This window comes from Tachysurus vachellii, chromosome 6 (assembly GCF_030014155.1).
Source record: "Tachysurus vachellii isolate PV-2020 chromosome 6, HZAU_Pvac_v1, whole genome shotgun sequence".
NCBI lineage: Eukaryota > Metazoa > Chordata > Actinopteri > Siluriformes > Bagridae > Tachysurus > Tachysurus vachellii.
In genome coordinates, this window is record NC_083465.1 from 7,123,953 (window position 1) to 7,149,374 (window position 25,422).

The window sequence follows — 25,422 nt, forward strand, 5'->3', positions numbered from 1 at the left end:
GTGCGTGTGAGAGAGAGCGAGAGAACATGCAGAACCATATAGTGGCATTGTAAACAATAGAAGGTTGCTGCAACTCACGCACACGAGAACACAAACACATATATATATATATATATATATATATATATATATATATATATATATATATATATATATATATACTAGAAGACAGTCTGTTCATTCTATACTTATAGTATTGTTAGGATCGAGTACTTATGTCATGACTGAGTTTGAAATCTCTAAAAAAGATAGTGTTGTTTTTGCACTGTTGTGTGTATTTTGGGAATTTGAGAGTTTATAGCAAACAGGAAATTCTAAATGATCTTTTCTCATCATGCAGTCTTTGGTAACAGTGTGACTAACAAACATGTGAAGGGAAGCGAACAGAAAATAACAATTGTGCTGTAATTTATAACCCCATGAGGAATAAATGATGATGGTGAATCAAGCACTTATTCATAACCTAATAAATACAGAAATAGATGGAAGTAGGATCAGTTTGTTGATCGTGTCAGTTTCCGATATATTTTTTTTGTATAGATTTATAGTCATAATTTGAGCCATAATTTGAAACAATACACAAAGTTAGAATTTCAGAACTGGGCCAATTTTCTCTTTTAGTTGTAATATTGAGAATAATAATAACAATAATAGTAATAGTAATAATAATAAATAATGGTAATAATAATAGCAGGTCAGTAAAAACACTACTATCTGGTCTATACACAGTCTGTGAGTGAAAACTGAAAAAGAGAGTGACATTAATGACGACGCGAGCAGATTACATCTTGTGAAAGCTGAGCACTGTCAGCCGTCACTGAGGAAAAGTGAAACTCCAGTGGACTTCTATAGTGTGGTATTTAAACGAGCCGTAATCGATGGCCTGGTTGTTCTGCTTTGAATGAGGAAATTGAGCAAGAGACCTGACTGAAGTCATGGCATCGAGTTTGTGAAAAGGGCTCATAAGCTTCATGTGTTCCCAAATAGACATGTGTAATAGTAGATTGTGAAAGTGGATGATGTGTGACATGTGACATGACATTTTACACACCGAATGCATGAAGAGTAAACTTTTTACAGTTAAAAGGTGCGAATAGCGGCCGTGTGGAGAAAAACCGAGAGAAGAGAGAGACACAGAGAGAAACACACAATCGTCAGTGTCTGAAAGTTTATTTAATGCTCTACATTTATTCAGATATCATCAGGTTTCTTAAATCTAAATCCTAAAATTGCCACAAGCTTAATCTTAGGACAGAACATTGTGTTGTTCCTTTAAGTGTGTTTCAGACACACAGTCAGGTTTGTGTTGTGTTGTGGAGCAGTGTAGCTTTATTCAACAGCTGTGACCTTTAACCTTTTGCTTGCCCAGCTGCAGTTGTTTAACCAGCCGCTGTAGCCACTTTTTTACTACGTGTCGTGTTTATCCCATGTAGTTAATTGGGTAAAAAAAAAAAATACAAGTGACAATTAACTGATGAGTTATAAAAAAATATGTAGGGTTAAAATACCGCTTCAGGATGAGCAATGCAAAAGGTGTGTGTGTGTGTGTGTGTGTGTGTGTGCGCGTGTGTTTGAGGGAAGAGATAGCGTGGGCTGAATTTGAATGCTGAGATGCCAAGCAGAAAACATAGGATGTGTAAATGCCACATAAGAAATATTGAATCCATCTCAAAATATTGCACAGCCCTGAATAATATGCATGACCTTTTTTTTTTTTTCTTTTCTTTTTTCAGAAAACCACAAGCCTTCTCAGTTTTGTTTTTCGGGCGTAATTTGACTTATGTTTAAGTTCACAATCTTTGTGTTAAGACAAACATTCTTTTGAGTCTTGATGTGCACCAGCCTGAAAAACTAAATCCATACATACATATATTTTTTGTTTGTTTGTTTGTTTTTGCAGCTTTCAGGCATTAGTCGCTTGTCAAATCTACACTTAATTGTATCAGGTATTGTTATCAGATCAAGATCAGTCATGCGTCGAAATGAGACGTTTATTGGTTTGATTTTGTTTCATTTTTTATCCTTAATTCAAAATTCATTCCTCATAAACCAGGAAATCTTTCTCAGGACCTGATGAAATCCGGTACATGACAAATGCTTAAATAATAAACGCAATAGTCTAGAAGTCTAAGACCAAATATAACCCCAGGATTAATAACCCTAACTCCTTGTACATGACTGTACAACTACACAAATATATTGTACAAAAACATTGGATCTGACTCAGCAACTGACACTTCATTTAACAGTCACTGTGTAATTCTGTAATTCAAAATCAGAGTTGTGTTTTTTTTGTTGTTGATGTTGTTTTGCTGTTTCTTTTTGTTTTGGCTTATTTAAGTGGCATATTTCTTATCACAAACTTCTCATTTTGTTTTGACCATGCTGTCTTAACATCAGACAACTCTCAAAAGCCACGAGGTGGGCGTATGTTTCCAACACAATTAAAAAAAAAACAAAAAAAACAACACACACCAAAAAACCCCCAACCAGCTGCCTTAAGATCAGCGTTGTTAGTTTATACACTGAAAATATTGACCAGAAATATCACAGATTCAAGTTTGTATATTTTAGAAAGAGACATTACTGAGTGTTGTGTAGTTTTAGAAAAAAGAATGAGGAAAATAACACACACTAGTATATAAAAACACTTGCATGTCATGATGTGTATCTTTCACTTAAGAAAGCTTTTTAAAAGTCAGCTTTCAGCCTTTTTGTCTCGATGTCTACATGTGTGTGTGTGTATGTGTGTGTTTTGTATCTCACTCAGTATATCAGTACTCCCACTTGTGGTTGTGTGTGCTGCTTGCTGCTTTGCTCACAGACAACAGTAAGAGGTTAATGATAGTCACAAAAACACTCCTGCTTTTAAAAAAAAGAAGAAGAAGAAGAAGCTGCACAATATGAACATTTTTTTTCATTTCATTTCATTTGTATCCCTGAATCTGACCATTTAAAAACAATCCTAGAAACCAGGAGCCTTGTAAACAGACTGATCTAATATCGGTTCAGAGTTGTATAAAGGCTTCATTTAGAACATATCTTCTACTTTCTGACTTCACACCTCATTTTACAATTTAGTTCATTTTTCCAGACAGTTCGAAAGCACTGAATATTAATCCAGTTCTTCAGCTCTTTAGCTTTTGTTGTTTTGATCCGATTTTTTTTTACCAAATATATAAATATATTTAAGTGGACTGTTACTCTTTAGTTTAGACATGACCAGTAAAAAATATGCAGTTAAATTGTACGGTTTCCAAGTAAGACGAGAAGATGTGCGTGGAGATTTGATCTTTGTTGTTTGTGAGAGTTTCAGTATTAATTGTCTGTGTGTAGGTGTAAGTTATCAGCAGCCAGTCAAAAACAGAACACCGAATTTCACTTGACGTTTTTTTATCCGAATCGCTCATATTGTACTAACTGCGGCGTGACTTCGTATCGCTTTCACATTCTTTAACTAATTCTCTTTTTTTAGACCTGTCCTGCTTTTGTTGGGGAAGGTAACAAAAACAACAATACAAAAAACCCCTAAACAACATGTTGCGAAAGAAGTCATCTGTAGAAGCAGATGGTTGTATATTTTCTTATATGTAGATGTCGGATAAAATTGTGCGATCACGATGCAAACGAAAACAAACGCTGTTCTGTTCGAAAAGCTGCGTTTTAAATGAAATAACAAGAAATAAGTGTCTGGGTGCATTTCCTCCCAGGGTGTGTGTTGTGTCCCACAGCATTGCTGGATTGTCTGAGCTTCTGGTTAAGATCTAATTAGAGTGGTGAAGTTTGTTGTGCAGTTTGCGTGGTTATTGTGAAGATACTGATGAAGAAGTATCACGTAGAACAAAAGAGGCACCGCGGGTCTGCGCTTAACCACGGAGCCATCAAACACACCTCTGCATGCTAGTGTCACCTTCAAATGACTAATTTAGGTTAAAAAAAAACAAAAAAAAACAAAACAGCGCACTGTGTGTGTGTGTGTGTGTGTGTGTGTGTGTGTGTGTCATATCATGACATCAAATTAAACCATTACATTTTTTTTCTTGTCTCACTCTTTTTTCTTTTCTTTTTTTTTAAGGTGGTTCATCATGAAAAAAGAGATTCAAACGACTTTAAAAATTTTCAATCTCAATTTGTCGACTTCCGAACGAACATCATTCATCGTAATATTTGATCTGCTTCATAAACACAAGCAAGAAGCAAACTGATCCTCGTGACAGAGAGGAAGAAAAAAAATGGATAAAATGCCAGTCTGACCCTCAGGGAGTCGACAGAACTAACGAAGGTGTTTGAAATCTCAAGATTGTTGAGTTTTTTAATTAGATATATGGATGAAGTTAATGTGTCTTGTAGTTGTTTTTATATAAATAAATCCTGAAGTCATTTTGAAACTGATGGTTTAGATGATATTGGAGACACTCGGGGGAAATTTGACTCTCAAACGTTCTTTTCACCACCCACTCAGTTTCGTAGGAAAAATCTTAACCTTTTCAGCTCTAACAAATGCCCATCAAAGTGTGTGTGTGTGTGTGTGTGTGTGTGTGTGAGATAGAGAGAGAGACACTAAACAACAAAAGCACTTTTTTTTTGCCATTTTCTTGCACACTTAAACCCTTCAATTTTATATTAATATGTAAGATTTTTTTCTTCTCACCCCTGTGATGTTTTATAATTAACACAGTGACACATCTAATATTTCTGAGTTGTCTGGATCAGATTTTGTGTTCAGAAGAATGTGTGGGTAGATCCATGCGTTTTTGAAGCAAGGTTTTTTTTTTTTTTCCAGACACTCAGTTTTAAGAGATGTTAACATGATTTAATAGTCATTTATCACCTGGATTTAAATGCGGGGCTAGGTGTAGACTGCTGGGGAAATTTTGCATGTAAGTTGTTGCTGTTGTTTTTTTCAGCTTGATATAGTCATTATTATTAGTTTTAGATTATTACTAGATTGAAATTTTGCAGGTCTGAAACTTCAAGAGCAAATCTGTAGGTGTTAAATGTTGGACCGTGTCCTATTGATTATATATATATATCAGTGTTTATTATAATCCTATAGAAAAGTCCAGCATTAGGTTTTTGTACTTAATCAAGTCAGCTAAATGTAAGAGAAAGAGAAGTCTTTCTTGTGTTCTTGTATTCTTACTCGTTCAACACAACCCTCTTAGGGAATATTTGATGACTTTGAATTGAAAATTTTGTACAAAAAAAAGATCATTTGTATCATCGAGTCTGTTGTTAGTTGGATCACAGCCTTAAACAGGAAGTGGGAGGCTAATATCTATGTTGTTTACCATTCAAGGGTGCTATATTTTTAACCCCGAATGTAAATTCGGTGTTATATTTAAGATTTGTACAGAATGATTGATTTTTACACAAACCTCTGACCAGATTAAAAAAAATCTCTGATACAAGAACACATTGAATTGAAATTGATTTAAAAAGGAATTTGCAGTCTGTTGCTCAGTCAAAATAAGCCAGGCAACATTCTGTAATTTACACAGTAGTGAGAAAAGTCCTAGTCATTAGGAAACAATATTGCGTTTCTCTGAATAACTCAATCAGTAATCGTGGCAAATTTCATTCATACTTTGACTTAAATCTTTACACATTTCCTGCTATTCTGTTAGAGCTTCTTTTTATGCATCTCTCTCTTTCTCATTCGTTCAAGTAACTGATTAATTACTTTCTGCTACTCACAGAAATCATACTTCTTCCACCCACTCTTAACAGATCGTTTTTTTTTCCCTTCGTTGACCTGCTTCTATCTACCACCATGGGGGAAGTGTTTACTAATCACCGAGATCTGAAGCTGACTCAAGTGATGGATTTTCAAACTCATATGTCAGTGTGCGTTATGTGAAGTGGTGGTGATTATTCATAATGTTTCCAAAAAAAAAAATAAAGCTATGGTGGGGAAGCTTTTTTTTTTTACATGCTACTAATATGTAACCAAAGCATATTTTCTTGCTAAACACCCGACCACAGCATAAATATTAAACAAGAAGCATGTCAAAAGTGGGCTGACTAAGCAGCAGTGGAAGTCAACCAGTGATTAGTGTGACCTCTTGTCTTTTCCTGTCTGTTCCTCACCACATTTATTACCATAACATACAGAAAACAAGTGATGAACAAGAGCCTGATGTCTTTATTTAAAAGATGTGTGTAAAGCAGGACTCGGTGAAGGTGCACCGTGTGGGGTTTGTGATTTTTACATATTGTTAAGTACACGTTTAACCCAAACCTCAACAACCTAATGTGTCCTGTTAGTTCAGGAATAAAGACTACTTTAGCTTCAATAAATAGACAAAATGTGACATTATAATGAGCCTAATATACACCACCATGATCAACTATAATGTTAACTGCACTGACACCCATCTATTTTCTGTAGCACTAATACTACACGGTCGCAGGAAGTCTGGAGTCTATCCCAGGGACCTCAGGGCACAAGGCAGAGCACAATCACACACACACATTCACACACTACGGACAATTTAGAGATGCTTATCGTTTCACAGCAGTCTTTGGCTTGGGGGATGAAATCGGAGTCCCCAGAGGAAACCTCTGAGACACAGGGAGAACATGTGAACTGCACACACAGGGTGAAGGCCATAATCATGCCCCAACCCCGGTGGTTCAAGGCAAACATGCTTACCAATACAAGTAAACAGGTGAAGGGAATAACATTGTAGAGGTTGGATTATATTAGACACTGAGTGGAGAGTCTGTTTTTGAAGTTGATGTGTTGGGACCAGGAAAAATGGGCAAGCATAAGGTTATGAGAAACTTTGACTAGGTCCAAATTGTGATGGCTAGACAACCGAGTCAGAGCATCTCTGAAATGGGGATGCTTGTGGACAACGAGAGTATGGGCGACCCATCTGATATGACCCTAGAGAAGAGCTGCTTTAGCACAACTTGCTAAAAGAGTTAATGCAAGCTACGATAGAAGAAGGTGTCATGACACACAGTATGCTGTTACACACAGTTGCAGACTGGTCATATGCCCATGCTGACCCCTTTCCACCACTGAAAGTATCTACATTGGGCATGTGAGGATCAGGACTGGACCATAGAGCAGTGGAAGATGGTCGGCTGGTCTGATCAATCACCTGTTCTTTTACATCATGTGCAGGATGAAAATCTCAGGAGAGATTAGCAGGGTTTGAAAAACCACCACATCTGCCACCAATAAACATGCCACGGTTCAAGTCACAGACATCACAAGTTTTTTTTTTTCATTTTTTCTTTTTCATTCTGATGTTTGACGTGAACATTAACTGAAGCTCCTGACCTGTCTCTGCAAGATTTTATGCATTGTGATTCTGCCACATGATTAGATAACTGCATGAATAAGCAGGTTCACATGCGTTTCTATTAAAGTGCCTAGTGCACGTGTGTGTATGTGTGTGTGTGTGTGTACACCACATAAACTGTACCAGATTAATGGCCCTTTACGTTCATAGTGTTTTCTCTTTAAGCTAATCAGAGTGTAAGAGACTAGAGTCACAGGGCCGTATATGAATCATTCAGTAAGCATTCAGATGGTTGTGAGCTCCCTAGGGGTGTCAAACGTAGAGGCTTTGATTTGATCACTTTCTTAGTCACTTAGTTTCTTAGTAATTACATGCAACTTACCACAATCAAAAACAGGAAAAGGAATCAGTATTATTTTTCATTGTAGCCTAAACACACCTGAAATACAATAGAGCTCAATAGTGTGTCCTCAATGGCCATTTGTGTGTTACAACTCTTAATTAATTAGTCACAGTAGTTCTGGAACAAGGTTATATGTTGTAGTTTGTACACTTTTACATTGAGCATTAAAGGATGAGACATACATACAAAGCCTCAAAAATGATCACTGTGACTGTTAAAGCATGATGCAGAGAATGATTCACACTGAATGGGTAAATGAGTGGGTTTGGGGTGTGTGCGCGCGTGTGTGTGTGTGTTTAGGCAGATTTTTATATTTTGGTCGTGACAAAATGTGACACTTTTGCTCTCTATGGAGCAGCTTTTAAAGATCAAAAAGGATTCGTTTTGGTTACTGAAGATAGGATTAGATTAGAAATAATTAAGTAAAACATGCACGTGTGTATCTGCATATTTGTTCGGGTGCACTCTTAATTGCAGTGTCACGTTTCATACAACATACTGAAGTTTGTTCACTGAACATTAAAAGTTTCTTTGGCTGCTGAATATTTTCTTCCCTTTTCACCCCATTTCTATATTTTTAGATACTTTTTTAACAGCCTCCAAAAAATGACTGAATGATACACGACTTCTATTATCCTTTATCACACATGTAACTGGAACAGGTCGTAATTCTAAATGGTTTTCCTCTTAAACTGGAAGTGTTTACCATGCTTCTGTTTTCTGGATGTGGCTTTGAGACAAATTGTTGCCAATAAACCGAAAAAGTATCTCATTTTAATGAGTTAGTGGGAAAGGGGAAACACAGAGAGAGACAGATGTGGTTAAAATCAAGAACGAGAACGAATGTGCCAGGGAGGGGGGTCCAGAAAACCGAATTATGCAAATTAAAGAACGTGTGGGTTAAACCTTGTCTTTGAAGCCTTTAAGTGCGTCACTTAATACCTTATGTGGGATTATGGCTTTCTACACTAGCGTGTACAAAAACCATGTAATGGAAAATCTGCTGCATATTTAAATGGATTTTTAGAATAACCTGTTACAATTGTTTATTTTTTTGGGCTGTTAACAATGAAACAATACATACAAATAAGTTGGATATGCACATACAGTAGTGGCTGTCAGGTTCACTGAATGGAATAGATCAGATTCTCCCCTTGTTTTGTGTTTGTATAATGCAGTACAGTCTAGAGAAGTGCATTAGACAAGTTTGAAATTTGTTATTGAAGATCCTTTTATTGTCACTATACTGAGTACAGCGAAATAAAACCGTTTGCCAGAGGGCAGCAATTTAAATAAGTGATGTCCAAGATGAGAAGAGTCTGTTAGGATGTTTATGTCAGATTTTTAGAGCTACCATTATACCGTCGATAAGGAGGAGAAAGAAAAGGAAACCTGGGCATTTGATAGTAGCACCTATGGCTGTGAAACCTCAGCCCTACTATTACAGCCATGCCTATAGCTCAAAGGGAAATGACTGCAGACAGGTGTTACAGCTCGAGGCCAGATCTTCCTGACGTTTCCTGTAATAACGACTGCTGCGGTGCAAATGTTCTCATGTTAACCTGTTTTTCTTTGTTTTGTTTTCTGCACAGGCCACTAGAGAAAGACCCGATCTATTCTACAAGCTACATTTCTACACACCTAACAAATCTGAGGAACAGGTCATCTCAGGTATCCATGTTTTTGGATCTGTATGCTGCATCTATACATTTAATGATATGTATATATCTATAAGCTATATATTGCTATATCTATATGTTGCTATATCTGAGCAACAGATAATCATGATGAGTTGATGTGAAACCCTGATAGCAATGATAACTGAAGTTGAGTAATGAAAGGAGCAAATAAATATTACCCTGAAAAAAACATGCTCGTCGTGACATTTGTCTGTTTCTGTGGTCTGTGTCGGGACCCGAAAGTGTTTGTTTTAATGGTGTTTACATTTGATGTGTCCTCCTACTTGTCTATCAGTTGGTTGAGATGTGGTTTAGAACAAACACTATGCATTCCCAGACTCTGAGAACGCATGTAATGTTTTCAAATGTCACTCTCTCTCTCTCTCTCTCTCTCTCACGCACGCACACCTACATGTACACATGATCAGACACATGCTGAGCAGGAGGCAGTATGTTTTTAAACATATCAATAGAAATAGCTTGTGAACAGCAAATAAGTCAAATGCCTATGCAGAACTACAGAACCATGCAAAAGTCTTAGAAATGTAGAAAGCTGCTCTGTAAAAAATACAATTTCTAAATATTTAAAGCATTCTTTATTTAATACAAAGAGCAGAATAATAATGAAAGGGGATGGTAGATTGTCAAAAGCATCAAAAGGAGAATTTGAGATGATTTTATCTCTATTAATCCTTAATGTATTTTTTTTATTAAAAATGAAAAGTGGCTTATCTATTATTATTATTTATTTATTTATTTTTATCATTATTATTTCTTTTTTTTTTTTTACTAATGACCCTAGGGGGCACGGTGGCTTAGTGGTTAGCATGACGTTCGCCTCACACCTCCAGGGTTGGGGGTTCGATTCCCGCCTCTGCCTTGTGTGTGTGTGTGGAGTTTGCATGTTCTCCCCGTGCCTCGGGGGTTTCCTCCGGGTACTCCGGTTTCCTCCCCCGGTCCAAAGACATGCATGGTAGGTTGATTGGCATTTCTGGAAAATTGTCCGTAGTGCATGAGTGAATGAGAGTGTGTGTGTGTGCCCTGCAATCAACTTTTTTGTAGGATTGTTTTCCTACATTTTTTAAAAATGTATTTTTATCATAAAAAATATTATTTTTTATTTATTATACAAATAAAGAATGTATTTATTAAATAACAATTTAATTAATAATTCATAATTATTTATTTAATGATTTATTTTTAAAATTTACTTTGGACAGTACTGTTTATTAGGTGCTCTTGTGTTATTCCTCTACACAGGGTAACCTGCAAATTAATAATAATAAAAAAAATTGATACAATGCAATAATTAATGATTTAATACCATACACCAGAGGTGGGAGTAAGTCACACATATGTGCAAGTCACAAGTAAGTCTCAAGTCTTAACCTTCAAGTCTCAAGCAAGTCCGAGTCAATTTTTGTGAATGTCAAGTCAAGTCAAGTCACTGCTTTATGTCAAGCAATTCAAGTCAAGTCGTAGCTTGAGTCAAGCAAGTCACTGGCAAGTCATACAGATGTTTGATGATTTAACTAAATGTATATATTAAACAAAGTAAAATCTACAATATTTAACTATTGGAGAGAGAGAGAGAGAGAGAGAGAGAGAGAGAGAGAGAGATGATTGGAGTGAGAGTAATTTATTAATTAAAGGGATAGTTCACCTAAAATGAAAATTCTGTTATCATTTTCTCACCCTCATGATGTTACAAACCTGTATAAATTTCTTTGTTTTGATGAACACACATGTAGATATTTTGAGGAATGTTTGTAACCAAACCATTTATGAGCCCCATTCACTTCCATAGTGGGAAAAAAGAATACTATGGAAGTGTATTCCAAACATTCCTCAAAATATCTACATGTGTGTTCAAGATTTTTTTTTTATTTTTGGGTGAACTATCCCTTTAATTCGAATGTGTGTGTGTGTGTGTGTGTTTGTGTGTGTGTGTGTGTGTGTGTGTGTGTGTGTGTGTGTGTGCGAGACAAGAATATGGCTGTCCTTTATAGTTTTTTATTTTTATATTTATATTTATGTTTTTTATATAATGTGCATCCCCATAAAAAAATCCAGACGCTTTTCACTCAAAGCCTAACACTGAAGACCAATTATAAGTGCTATTGCAAAAAAGCTGACATTTCCACATGAACTTATTATTATTATTATGAAATTATTTTTGGTGTCGCGCCTTTCATGTTTCGTCACGACTGTTAAGGTTTATTAGTTAGTGCGCGCGCTCCCTCTGCGTGCCTGCTGCGTCACGTGGTTAGATTACGCTCTTGCGTGCGTTTAAAAACAGATTTAAAAAAACAAACAAAAAAAAAAACAAGTTATTTCCGAGTCAAGTCTCAAGTCATGAATGTCAAGTCGAGTCTTTTTTTAATATTTGTCAAGCAAGTCTCAAATGTGCGACTTAAGTCTGACTCGAGTCAAGTCATATGACTCGAGTCCCCCATCTCTGCCATACACACTATGCAAATCTGTTCTTATTTTGTGTAAAAGTTCTTAAAGATTGAGAATGACAAATAGTCTCTAGACCTACACAGGGTTTGATTCATTTACAGTGATGCTCTCAAGTCATTCTGAGCTGATACGCAAAATACAAAAAGAGCCTTAAATTCACTGAAAGTAGGCTTAGCAAAGTCTTCAAAATCTATAAATTACTAAAAACAAATTTTTTATACAAAGCTGTTGGCAGGATTAGCTGATTATAAGACATAATCATGAGGATTTTTACAGGATTGTGGTCTCATGCACTCACAATAGATTTCAAGACACAACATTATTTAGGCCATGCAAGGTCTTCTTGAGTTATTTTGGATGTTTGTTTGTTTTGTTTTGTTTTTTTTGTCTTGTTGGAAAGTCCATCTTCACCCTAAATTCAGTTTCTTGACCCCTGAGATTATATTTTCTGTGGATTTGCCACACCCTGATTGTCACGCCTTTTTTAACCACTGTTGAATCAGTCAGCCGTATGGTTGTGTCTTCATTAGTGATCATGTGAAGACTTCAGCAGGAAGGAATTAGTGTTAAGTCTGTGGTGAATGCAAAAATGATGCTGACCTGTTAGTTCCTCAGGAGCTCTTGGTTGCTTAATTCCACTCAAATACAAACTGTTGTAGAAAGGACATTATTTACATTTATATTATTTACTCACCAGCAACACACAAATGAGGATGAGGAACACTCAAGGTTTCTTCCTCATGTTGTCTGAGGGAGTTTTTCCTCACCAAAGGCTTTCTCATTAAAGATAGATGTTAGAGATAAATAGTAATTTAATTTTAAACTTTATTATTTTTATTTGGTTTCTATATTTCTGTAAAGCTGCATTGATACAATGTGGATTGTTAAAAGTTCTACACAAATAAATTGAATAGAATTGAAATAGATTCTCCTCTAAAGTGTCTTGATACAATAAGTCCATCATGTTTCCTTTTATAATGTGCTTTCCTTCAGCAGCGCTGCAGAGAAGCAGCTCTATATTCACCATGCCTGAACGACGATCATACGTTCAACCTTTAATTTTTCTGACCATAGAATTTTGTTACCAAACTATTCCGATTGGTCTGAATGCATTTAAATGCACACCTCAGTGTTTATTTTGTATCAGGAACTTAGATGATTGTGCTTCAGTTATTTGCTTGTTGCTGCTTACAGGTCATCCTGCAACACATTTCCAGTGACTGCTACTTTCTCTCTTATCATTCCTAATCATTGGTCTGAGCGTGTGTTGTGAAATCTTGTGTGGCTTCCCCTACCCATGAACAATCAGTGATGGGTCCAGGAACTTTCTTACTTAGCCTTTTTCTCCATTCTACCATTTGGGCAGTCTAAGGTTTTTTCTCACGGTTTTTCATGAAGGATCATTTTTTGCAGCATTTATATCGAAAACTTAATCTATTTTTATGCAACTTTTCCAAATGCATTATTTATTTTAACATGTATGAGCGTGGGGTACTCCGGTTTCCTCTCCCGGTCCAAAGACATGCATGGTAGGTTGATTGGCATCTCTGGAAAATTGTCCGTAGTGTGTGAGTGCGTGAGTGAATGAGTGTGTGTGTGTGCCCTGTGATGGGTTGGCACTCCGTCCAGGGTGTATCCTGCCTTGATGCCCGATGACGCCTGAGATAGGCACAGGCTCCCCGTGACCCGAGGTAGTTCGGATAAGCGGTAGAAGATGAATGAGTGAATGTATGAGCGTGTCTGGTTTTCGTTTGTCAGGTTCATTTTGAAGTGCATCTATGTTTGTGTCTTATGGCATGATAATGTTTTGTTCATATTTAGTGAAAAAATGTTTTTGGGAATATATACACCGGATGAATGTTTTTTTTAAAAATGGTGTCCAAATATTAATCTGCCTACACTGTGTAGGCGGATTAATACCAAATACAAACACCAAAAGAAGTGTAATCAACTACAAACACTAAAAAAATCTTGTTGTACTGTTTGTAGTTGATTGCACTTCTTTTGGTGAGACATGTTGCAAGCATGTTGAGAACTGCAGAATCATCAAAAACTCAACAGACACAAATATTGAAAATATCACAACTGGCACAGCTGACAGAATTCTTCTTCTTGTTATTATCTTCATTATAAAGGGAAAAAAGGAACATGTGGTCGGTCAGATTTAAGATTGAAGCTTGAATTTGGTTTATGTATTTAATTTAGAATGAATATAGTTACTAAGGCAAAATTATTAAATAAATAAATCTACTAGCTCAGATTATGCAGAGTGAGAGTGATCCACTGAGACACTGATCCAATCATATCATATCTTGATCAGCCATAACATTAAAACCACCTGCTTAACGGTGTGTAGGTTTGGCTTGTGCCACACAAACAGCTCTGACTCATTGAAGCATGGACTCCACAAGACCTCTGGAGGTGTGCTGTGGTGTTTGGCACCAAGAAGCTCACAGCAGATCCTGTAAGTCCTGTAAGTTGTGCAGTGAGAATCCATGGATCTGACTTTTTTGTATGGCACGTCCCACAGATGCTCTATTGGATCAAGATGTAGGGAATCTGAAGGCCAGGACAACACCTCATGTTCCTCTGACCATTCCTGAACAATTCGTGGAGATGCTCTAACCCAGTTGTCTAGACATCACAATGTTATCCATGTCAAAGTCACTCATATCCTTACACTTCCCAGTTTTTTACTCCTTTTATCATGTCAACCTTGAGAACATTGAGTTTACTTGATGTCTAATATATTCCATGCCTAAACAGTGTTGCTGCCATAATGCTGCTACAGGGTTCCTGGGTTTGCTCCTGCGTTTGGCTGCCTGTCTGTGTGGAGATTGATTTTATTCCAGGCTTTTGAAGATACATGATCTACTCCAACATGTGACAATAACAGTTCAAGACTGTGTTGATGCAAATCAAGTCAAATTCATTGACCTAGAAACCAAACAAGGAGGTTGAGTCATGTGTAGAGGATGATTTTTTTGTTGGAGTAGCAGTTAATTTCTGTGGAAATGATGCAAAAATGTGAAGGATGATGATTGTTGCTATTCAGAATGATCCGTCATACATCCAAATTTCCAGGAATAATGACGCCAACATACACACCGATCAGCCATAACATTAAAGCCACTGACGGGTGAAATTCAGATTATCTTGTATCTTCCACTTAATTACAAACTGTTGTCGAAAGGACATTATTTACAATTTTATATTATTTACTACTACACAAATGAGGATGAGGTTCCCTTCAGAGTCTGGTTCCTCTCAAGGTTTCTTCCTCATGTCGTCTCAGGGAGTTTTTCCTTCCTACCGTCGCATTCCGGCTTGTTTGTTAGTAAAAATTGTTAGAGATAAATAGTAAATTTATTTTAAACTTTATTCAGTTTCTAAGCTTCTGAAAGCTGCTTTGAGACAATGTGAATTGTTAATATCACTATACATTGAATTGAAATGTAATTTAATTGTTATAATGTCACTTGTCATAATGGTGAACAGAGAAAATATCCATTTTTAGAAATGGGCAAGCATAAGGATCTAAGTGACTTTGTCAAGAGCCAAATTGTGATGGCTGGACAACCGAGTCAGAAGTTCAAGATGTCAATTTGGCCTCCAAATCTGTGGGATGTGCTGAACAAACAAGTGGCGTCATCCATGGAGGTTCCTTACTCACAATTTACAGGAATCATAGGATCTGTTGCTACCGTCTTGGTGCCAGACACCACAGCACAACTTCAGAGGACCTGTGGAGTCCCTGCCTCGATGTGTCACAGCTGTTTTGGTGGCATAATTATGCAGGTGGTTTTAACGCTATGGCTGATCAGTGTAGATTTATCACAATACATGGGATGTTAAGATTAAACAGCTGTAAAGTTACAGAAGAATTATAGAGCATCAGCAGAATCGTCCTTTCTCACACCACAAACTAACCTTCTCACACCACAAACGCACATACACAGCGTTCCAGCTACTGACAGGATGACACGGGGAGTCATCTTATGGAAATCTCATACGGTTATGATTTTAAACCTTGCCTGCCGGACAAATGTGGATTTTTTTTTTCTTTTCAGTTCCTCTTTTAATTGTCACCTCATCTTCCCATTCCGTGTCTGTACAGTCAGAGTGTTTGCTAGAATATTTGTATCTGGTTAGGCCCAGGTTTCCAGCAGAGGTGAAAGTGTGTGTAACAGTGTAACTTCTTGTAATCTCTCTCTCTCTCTCTCTCTCTCTCTCTCTCTCTCTCTCTCTCTCTCTCAGATCTGGATGCATGTATTCACCAACCTCTTGTTAATAAATCTGTTGTTTAAAACATAATAGAATGTTTTAAATTTGTAATTCTCTTTGTAATAAAAAAGAGAAAAATAACTTTTTTGTGTCTCATGCAATTCCTTCTTTTTTAAGTTCATTTTCCTGATTGGAAATTAGATTAAATTAATTTGCATAGGAAAAAAATTACTTCATTCATTGATAATAATAATAATAATAATAATAATAATAATAATAATAATAATAATAATAATAATAATAATATCGCTGTCTCTTGTTGTTGTCTGATGTTGTCTAAACTGACAATTTGATTGACTTAAAAAAACAGTTCTGTTGAGACAGTCACCTGTGTTGCACAGCAGGCTTCGAGAGTCACACTTTGACTAATCCTCCTCGCTGTGTGACGCAAAATCTAAAATAAAAATTAGGAAGTGTAGGTTAGCACCTTGACGTATCTTGGTGGTCTGTCACCTAAGGGAAAGCACAGAGATAATGTCTCTGGAGTGAACTCATCAAGGTTGAGCCAGAAAAAGGTTACGCTAAATTCACGTACAGATGGAATTTTTTTTTTATTTGGGAGTCTGAAAACCGCCCCAGAGTGAAAGTATTCTTATTTTTACAGTTTCACATAGAAGTAAAAGCAGCCTTCTGAATGAACTCGGCCAAATATAAAGACTACAAGACATACTGAGTATAGTTTGGTTTCAGGTGAATCATTTCTGAAGAAAAGTCAAGGCTTTTGCATATGAAGCAGCCCCCCCCCCCCCCCACCCATGTATTGTAAAGAAAAGCAGTGAAGCAGCTGTGAGAAACGTGTGATTGAACCCTGGTCATTGGTTTTATGTATGTATGTATGATGAACTTATTTAATTTCTTTATTAGGTATGACTGTGCCAGCTCGTGACCCTGAATCAGAAACAATGAGAGAACCTGTCTCTTCCTGACCCCTCCCTTTCCCATGAGTCAGCAAAAAAGAAAAAACCCACAGGAAGTTGTTTGACTTCCAAGCTGTGTGAAAATATACGGTAACTGTTCTTTGTCCGTGTGAAAAAATACGGTAACTGTTCTTTGTCCGTGTGAAAAAATACGGTAACTGTTCTTTGTCCGTGTGAAAAAATACGGTAACTGTTCTTTGTCCGTGTGAAAAAATATGGTAACTGTTCTTTGTCCCTTCCATTTCATTCACTTCACTTCGGCATACCCAATGCCCTCGTCACCTTAACTGGTGTATAATGGCAGGCAAAAAAAAAAACAATCAAGTCTGTATTATAATAGGGATCTTATCTCTGTGATTATGAGCATGGATCCTTTTGTGTACATGAGTAAGTGAACACAGGTGAAGGGTGGAAAAAAAGACAGACAGACATCTAGGAGCCAAAAGCACGTGTGATACAGATATGACTATCTGTTTACAGGCTGCTGAAACCCACCTCACATAATAAAAAAAAAAAGAAAAAAAAAAAAAAAAGAGTTGACTGAGGTGACTCATGGCATCGAGACACATCCTGAGATATTAACCCTGTCCTTGAACAACCGCAGATGACTTTACTTCAGGCACCAGCAGACCATCAACATGATTTTCACACACAGTGGTTTTGCCTTTAGGGCGTAAAATAAATGTTTTCCCTCGTTTTATTTACATCGTGGAATAAAATGATGACGTGCTTACGGCTCGGTGGCAAACAAATATTACTCAAGCGTGATGTGGGGCTTTCATCTGCATGCGGATTGTTCTTGCATAACTTTATTTGAGTTACTGCACAGTCAAGGGAAGTTTTTTTTTGCTTTTACCTTTTACTGGAAAAATTTGGATCGATTTTTGTTTTTTTTTAAATCACGGCCTCTACCTGACTTATATTTTATATTACTAATGATACTCGTGACGGATTATGACGACGACGACACAAATTATATTCAATTGTAATCAACAAACAGCTCTGTGAAAACTCAAACCAAGTAACCCCTGTCCTGCCGGCTGCTTTTGATTAGGCAGACTAAGGTCATTATCTTGAGACAGTAGTCTGCCTTTTGTTTATTCAAAAGAGAGAGAGAGAGGAAGAGGTAGAGAGAGAGGAGAGAAACTGTCTCGGCCTCAGTGAGAGTGCACGCTGCCCGGGGCGACACTTACACGCCCTGACATGTTGAGCTGCCTCTGCTCTGCCTCCTTGTAGCTTTGTCCGGCACTGTGCAAACAAATAGTCATGCAGTCTGGAGCTGCTGCACTGAGAACACACTGTATTCAGCTCTGTCAGAACCTCTGAAACAGACACACACACACACACACACACACACACACACACACACACACATACACACACACACACACACACACACACGTTCCTTTCTTTCCTCAGGCTTGATCTAAGGATTAGACACTCACAGCCCTGCAAGCATTTAAACCTTCACCACTATGCTTCATGTTCTCACAAAAGTGTGATTTGATTGATTATCACTCCTCAAACCATATAACAAAGGCTTTATTAGTCTGAGACAAGCAAGCTCACACAGCCCGTAAGTATGTTTCTTCTCAACGTGGTCTCACGATTGTAAATTGATACAAAACTGAGTGTGTTAACTTTCCCATGCTTACTCATATTGTGAAGACAGAATGAAACAAAGCCCTACACAGTCCATAGTATCCTGGTGGTCTGACTCATCCCTTGCCTGCTCCTTCAGGCTTTGGGGTCACCCTGTCATGCTGCCTTATTACAGTGTAGGTCTTCTTCCAGTCTTGTCCCTGTTCTTGGCTGACAGGAGTGGACCTCACAGTGGTGTAGTGTATCTCTTCCCCCTCCATGTTTCCTTTGTTGTGGCACTGAGATTTCTTCTCACAAGAGTTTGCTTATTTAACCTTCTCCTCATCTCAAAGCAGGCAGGGTGTTCTCACTAAACTCATCCAACAAGTTCACCCACAGAATTGCCGCTCACTGGATATTTTTTTTTTGCTTATATGCAGCTTTCTGTGTAGACTCTAGCATCTGTTTGTGTGTGAAGGAGTCAGCAGTTTCTGAAAAATGTTCAAACCCTGTCAACTGGCACCAACAGCCAAGAGGTGTGGTTAAAGTAATTCTGATGTATGTAAAGCTGTTATCCTGAACCTACATGATTTTATGCATTATATGCTGCTTCAACATGATTGCTCGATTTGAGCAGGGCTTTCTGTTCTCTGGTGGTCTGGTAGCCTGTGTTCTCAATACTGGGGCCTGGGTTTCATTCTTGGGAAAGGAATTGATCAAAAAAAAAAAAAAAACACAACATGCTGATTGGATGAAAGAATGGGAAAATACTGTGTCCTTCTATAGACTGTGTTTTTCTAGAGCAGGATCTTCTTCTCAGTGATGTGTATACAACTGCTATGGCAGTTTTACCAGTCTCCACTAACCAACATTAATTTATTATAATATAATATCATGAATTAACAAAATATTTGTATTATTTCTATTTATCTTATCCTATTTTTTATTTGACTATTTTTGATGTATATATTTCTTTGATGTTATTATGCACTGTTGTGTAAACTTGAATTAATAAAAGTTGGTTGTATCACATCAACAGATGTGTGTCTTGTTTATTTTGTCCTGAGTGTGTATGTGTGTGTGTGTGTGTGTGTGTGAGAGAGAGAGAGAAAGTTTGAGTGGAATCAGCATTTAAAGGTCATCATCTGTGTGATTAACTTTGTCCTATATATTGTCTTGTGAAATGTCTAGTCATTTCAGTCATTTTCAGACTCTCATCTCTTCGTTATGTTCCCTTTTGTGCAGTGAAGCCAGAAATTCAGTCCCAAATATGGCGACTGCAACAGAAAACAAAATCATGTGACTGAAATGTATGACGGTGTTAATAAAAGGAGTCTCATCATGTGTTCTTATTTTTATTTTTATTTTTTGCTTTCATCATTACATTAAGACTGATGGTTTTGTGTTCTGCCATTTTTGACTATTGTGTTGGACTTGATAAATAGAATAGAAGCCTTTATTTTGTCACATCTACAGCACAGCACAGTGAAATTCTTTCTTGGGAGGTTTGAAGCACTGGAGCAGTCAAGGTTAAGGGCCTTGCACAAGGGCCCAACAGTGGCAGCTTGGCAGAGATGGGATTTGAACCCAGATCCTCTAATCGACAACCCAGAGCCTTTACCCGCTTGAGCCACCACTGCTCCTAATAAATAGCCTGCTAGGTTATTTGTGCTTTTCTCTGGAGCTAATCCTTCATTAGAAAAGTCCTGGAACGAACCCAAGATTGGGAATTTGTTTACAGTATATACATGTCTTTTTTTTTATTTCAAGGTGAACAGTATCCTATTTAAGATTCAAATATATTTAGTGGTACTTAAGATAACTATACACCAAATTTAGGATTATTGGCAAAGAATTTTGCTATCAGACAAACAGAACAGTCTTTCAAGCAATGTCTAGAAATAAGTTTAATAGTCTTACTTTTGGTTTATTTGATTTGACTATATTTTAGAGAGATTTTAGTTATTTCTATAGTTATTTCTATCCACCCAGAGTACAGTGAGACAAGAATGCATTAAATCTATCCTAAAGTCCATCCTCTCACATTCATACAAAATAAAACTAACCATGAGACATCTCTTTAAAACCTATATAAATATAGCGCTGTACCAATTTTCAGGTTTTCATTTTCAGGAGTTCATATTTCTCTTATTGTAACAGAATAAATGACTATTTCATGTTATTTCATGTCCAGTGTCCACAATCATTCAGTTCGGTTTGTATGCCGTTGGAAAATATAAGCTGTAAATCAAGTGCAAACTCCATAAAGTTAACAAGTAGCTTGCTAGACTATTTATTACAAAAAAAAAAAAAAGAAAGGTTTTGTGCCAGATTTCACTGATATTCTTCAATCAGAAGATCTTCAATATAGGTAGATAGATAGATAGATAGATAGATAGATAGATAGATAGATAGATAGATAAAATATTTTTACTACTGTATTAGAATAGTTTTTTCATTGAACAATCCTAAACAGGCAAATAAAATTTTAATTAGTTGAAAATTTTTATTTTTATTAATTGAATTTTTAAAAACTAAATATTATTATTATTCTTATTATTTATTATTATTATTATTATTATTATTATTATTATTATTATTATTATTATTATTATTGTTGTTGTTACTATTATTATTATTTATTATTATTATTATTATTATTATTATTATTATTATTATTATTATTATTTATTATTATTATTATTATTAATAATAATAATATTTAGGCCTACTATTTTATTCACTTAGGTACAGTCCATTCAATGTTATTCAAAAAAGGGTTAATTAGAAGAAGAAAACACTGGCATGGTGTTGAAATATGGCGGATGCCATGTTAACAAAATGTGATGACTCACGTCACGTCTACATGCTCACTCACTCACTCACTTGCTCACTCACTCACTCACTCACTCACTCACTCACTCACTCACTCACCTCTAAGCCTCCTAACAATCTGCACAGTGTACACACATTTCTAATTAACTCACTTCAATGGCTTATTGTTTTCAGAAGATCATCTAGACTTAGTGGCTTGTAAGTAGCTTGGTAGTAGCTATCGACATGATTTGCTAAGCCAAAATAAAAAGGAAACTAACTAGTAGCGCTAACTGTATTTTAAAGTAATACTAAAGGCCAGGAAAATCTAATCTGTGTGAAGAAATAATAGTATTATAAATATTAGTCATTTTATTTCCTTGTGTTTTCCAAATTGTTATTTGAAATCTCAAAAGTTTAGATTAATTTCAAGTCACCTAAGCGGACTATTGCTTTAGATGGGGAAATGTACCTCTGATTATTAAAAAAAACCCTAATGAATTTGTAAATCAGGCAGCAATCCTGACATATACCCTTTAATGTTTACGGCTTTCGGCAGACGTCCTTTTCCAGAACGACGTATAAAAGTGCTTTGAAGTCTCGATCACTGGATACATCAACACTGGTCCAATTGGTCACAGGATACCATCAGCCTAAAACTCTGCTAGGAGGAATTATAGCAGATAGTTTAAGAGCTAATTTCAGTGTTTCAGGAAGAAGATGGCCTTCACCTTTCAGTTAAATACAGCCAGTGACTCAGCTGTTCAAACATCTAAAGGAAGTCCATTCCTCCACCTCGGTGCCAGAACAGAAAACAGTTTTCCTCCGCAAGAAGCTAGGAGCATTGAGGACGTGCACCTGAACTTTATACCTGCTTAAAATAACCCAGCATAGCTCAGCCAATTAGCAGAGTGCAGTAGGCAGTGACTCACAGCTCTGGTATATGCGCACATACACACTCACATTGTCTGACACTGCTGATGTAAAGCCTGCAAAGCCTGGGTTGGTCCTGGCATCATGTTCAAAGGAAAGAAGAAACTGTTTTTCTTGGTATACCAGAGATGGACGTGCATGTTTGTTTGTTTGTTTCTTTCTCTTTTTTTTTTTATGTATAAGCACATTTTATACACAAATAGGAATCAGTCAGTCCTCAAATCATATAAATCACACACGATCGATTTTATTACTGTAATAAAAACTTGTCATAAGGTCAGGAAAAGCAAAATGTTATTCAAGCAATGTTTGAGGAGAAACCCTGCGGCCCTGCTGTCATGTGACGTTCTTCCTGGAGGGGATTTTTAAGGAGGTGTCCTGAGGTGACAGTATGAAAGGGCCTAAAGGATGACTAACACCTCTGGAAAGTACACAGTGCTCCCATAAGAAAGTCACTGCCCTGGGGTGAAGTAGGGGCCAAACAACCCACAGGTGAGCAGGATCATCGCCCTCGAGGAGTCTGAGGCGAACCAGGGTGACGAGGTGCTTTTTTCTCCTTTCTTTAAGGTATAATTCACCCAGAACGATATGCTGACACTGTATAATAATGACAGATTGAAGCAAATGAGTGAGTGCGAGTCAGCATAATGTAGAGCTTAACTTTCATTTGCTGCTTATTGTTTTCTTTGCTTGTTATTGAAATTGCGCTTCTGGAGTGATTTTTGAAGATGGTGGTTTTTATTAGCACAAGAGCTTCAGCACTAAAAAACTTTTTTTTGCAAGATTCCAGAGGGTTCCTCAAAGAACATCAAGTCCATGGCCATTCCTGTTAGGCTTTGTTTGATTTCTAGTGTTATCAAATGCAAAGAAGCACATAAGATGATAATGTATCTGGATTTGGCCAAACCCTGGCACAAATGAAGGCTGTATATTTATTCTTTGTAAGGAGCAGAGTGACACATTTTTTCCATGACTCCAGAGAAGGCCACTTTTTGTGCTGGTCCTCTTTTGAGTCTCTGATGAGACCAGCACAGTTACGCTCAAACAACTTCTGCAACCCCCTTTCTTCCTGAAAACAGCTGTGTGCGTGTGTGTATGTGTGTGTGTGTGTATGTGTGTGTATGTGAGAGGTAGAGGGAGAGGGAGAGAGAGAGAGCGAGAGAGAGAAGGAGAGAGAGAGAGCGAGCGAGAGAGAGACAGACAGACAGACTAACTAATGCACATAGTTAAATGTGTATAAATTCTGGTTTAACTTGTGGTTCTGTCTGTCAGTCAGTCAGTCTGTGTAAATACCTGCCCATGAGTTTTGTGTGCAAAGATACTGGTGTTTAATGTACTATGAATTCCTGCCTTTGGTCTGTTTGTCTGTTTGTTTGTTTGTGTTTCCTTAAAGTCAGGAGTACTTTATTAGTATCAGGCCAAGTACAATAGCAGAACAATTTCTCACTTCCTATTTCCCCGGGTTTCTCTTTCACTTTGGACCTTCCTTTCACCTCTCACCAACTGCCTTTATTTACATATACTGTACTAGCTCATACTCACTGTATGGAACTTCACTGTACCTTGTTTTATTTTTTGTTTTGCTTTGTTTCCCTGAAAACCACGCTCCCTGAAACCAAGCATTCAGATTTGGAAAAATTTGACATTATTCACAGTTCTCCATCTGGACACCAAATCTTTTCAGTCAGAACATTTGGTCATTCTGGTGGTTTAGGCTTAGAGTCTGTCAAACAGCTAGTTTGACTAATATTATTACCAACTGACTTCTCAACAAAACCAAGCTACATAATACTTACCACAAATGGGGAAAAAAGTGTAGACCAACACGACTACTGTCCCAAAAATACTTAGTACATAGAACTGATATCGCTAAATATTTAAACCATCTAGAGGTTAATATCCTTGAAGGCGTCCACTAGAATTCCTTATTTCTAGTACAGATGTGTTCAAGGGTGTCAATTAATCCTTTCGTTTTTCTTTTTACTTGGGCATTGTGATACTCAGGAAGTCCTTCAAATGTCTAGGTTTCTACTTTAGACATCTGTAGACTTGGGTACTTCACTGTAGCTCGTGTCAAATTGGTAGACATGTGGCGTAGTAGTGGCTCCACTGACTCTTCATAGCGCAGGGTCCCAGGCCCAGAAACATGCCAATAAGTAGACTGGCAAAGAAAAAATCATTGTGTGTGTAGATGGTGCAACAGAGTATACAGTATTCCCATCTCTCACTCACTGTTCTCAGGATAGACTCTAGGTCTACCAGGATAAAGCAATTATGGAAACGTGAGTGACTGACAGTGAGATCTTCAGACAGAATCAAGACACATGGATACAGATGATCCATTACCAATGTATTCTACACATATAATGCTGTGTTCACAATTAAGCAAGTTGTCAGGTGCAGTGATATGAAGTTGTCAGTAGGTCAGTAGGTGTTCTGGAGGTTGCCAGAGTAATAACATTCAGCAGTGTATATCTGCATCATACCATATGAGCTGTCTTCACTCTCATTGGTAGTCACTTTTCCATACAGTTGCTCAACTCTCAACTTTGCTGCGTCGTTGGACACGGCCACATCTCGTCACCAACGCTGCCTCAAGTCACTGGAAGTCATACAACTTAGTTTCATATCATTTCCTTTTTTTTTTGTCTGAATTCACTATATAAATATCTTGAAATTAGTCACATTTATTTAGCATTTCTTTTTAGAAGTTTACAATATTAAAATCTACCAAACCAAAGATTACTAAACCTAACATTTAATATTTTAAAGCTTTACATTTTTTTTTGTTCTACTGGAGGTTATTTTGCTTAATATAATTATTAATTTTGAGAAAAAAGCATTTTTTTGAATTATCGCTAGCACTGCTGTCAGACTAAATATTGAGCCTAATTGGATGTTAACTTTTTGTGAGTGAATATGTTTGACTGTTTTTCTGCTTCGTGGACCACACTACAAATTTTCAGACAAATAATATATATTTATATATATAATATATTTAGCTGGGGGCACGGTGGCTTAGTGGTTAGCACGTTCGCCTCACACCTCCAGGGTTGGGGGTTCGATTCCTGCCTCCACCTTGTGTGTGTGGA

General features: G+C 37.0%; 1 protein-coding gene across 2 annotated transcripts in view; it reads left to right on the plus strand.

Annotated features, from left to right (window-relative positions):
• The window catches only part of anapc1 (anaphase promoting complex subunit 1), an 84,873-nt gene that overhangs the window by 57,545 nt on the left and 1,906 nt on the right, over positions 1–25,422 (plus strand). Inside the window, exon 49 of one of the 2 annotated variants that reach the window (XR_009648587.1) lies at positions 9,252–9,330. The gene's annotated coding sequence lies outside the window, so the exon portion shown is untranslated. Of the gene's footprint in view, positions 1–9,251; positions 10,065–25,422 lie in introns of those variants that run through there. The other variant, XR_009648586.1, reaches the window with a different exon arrangement.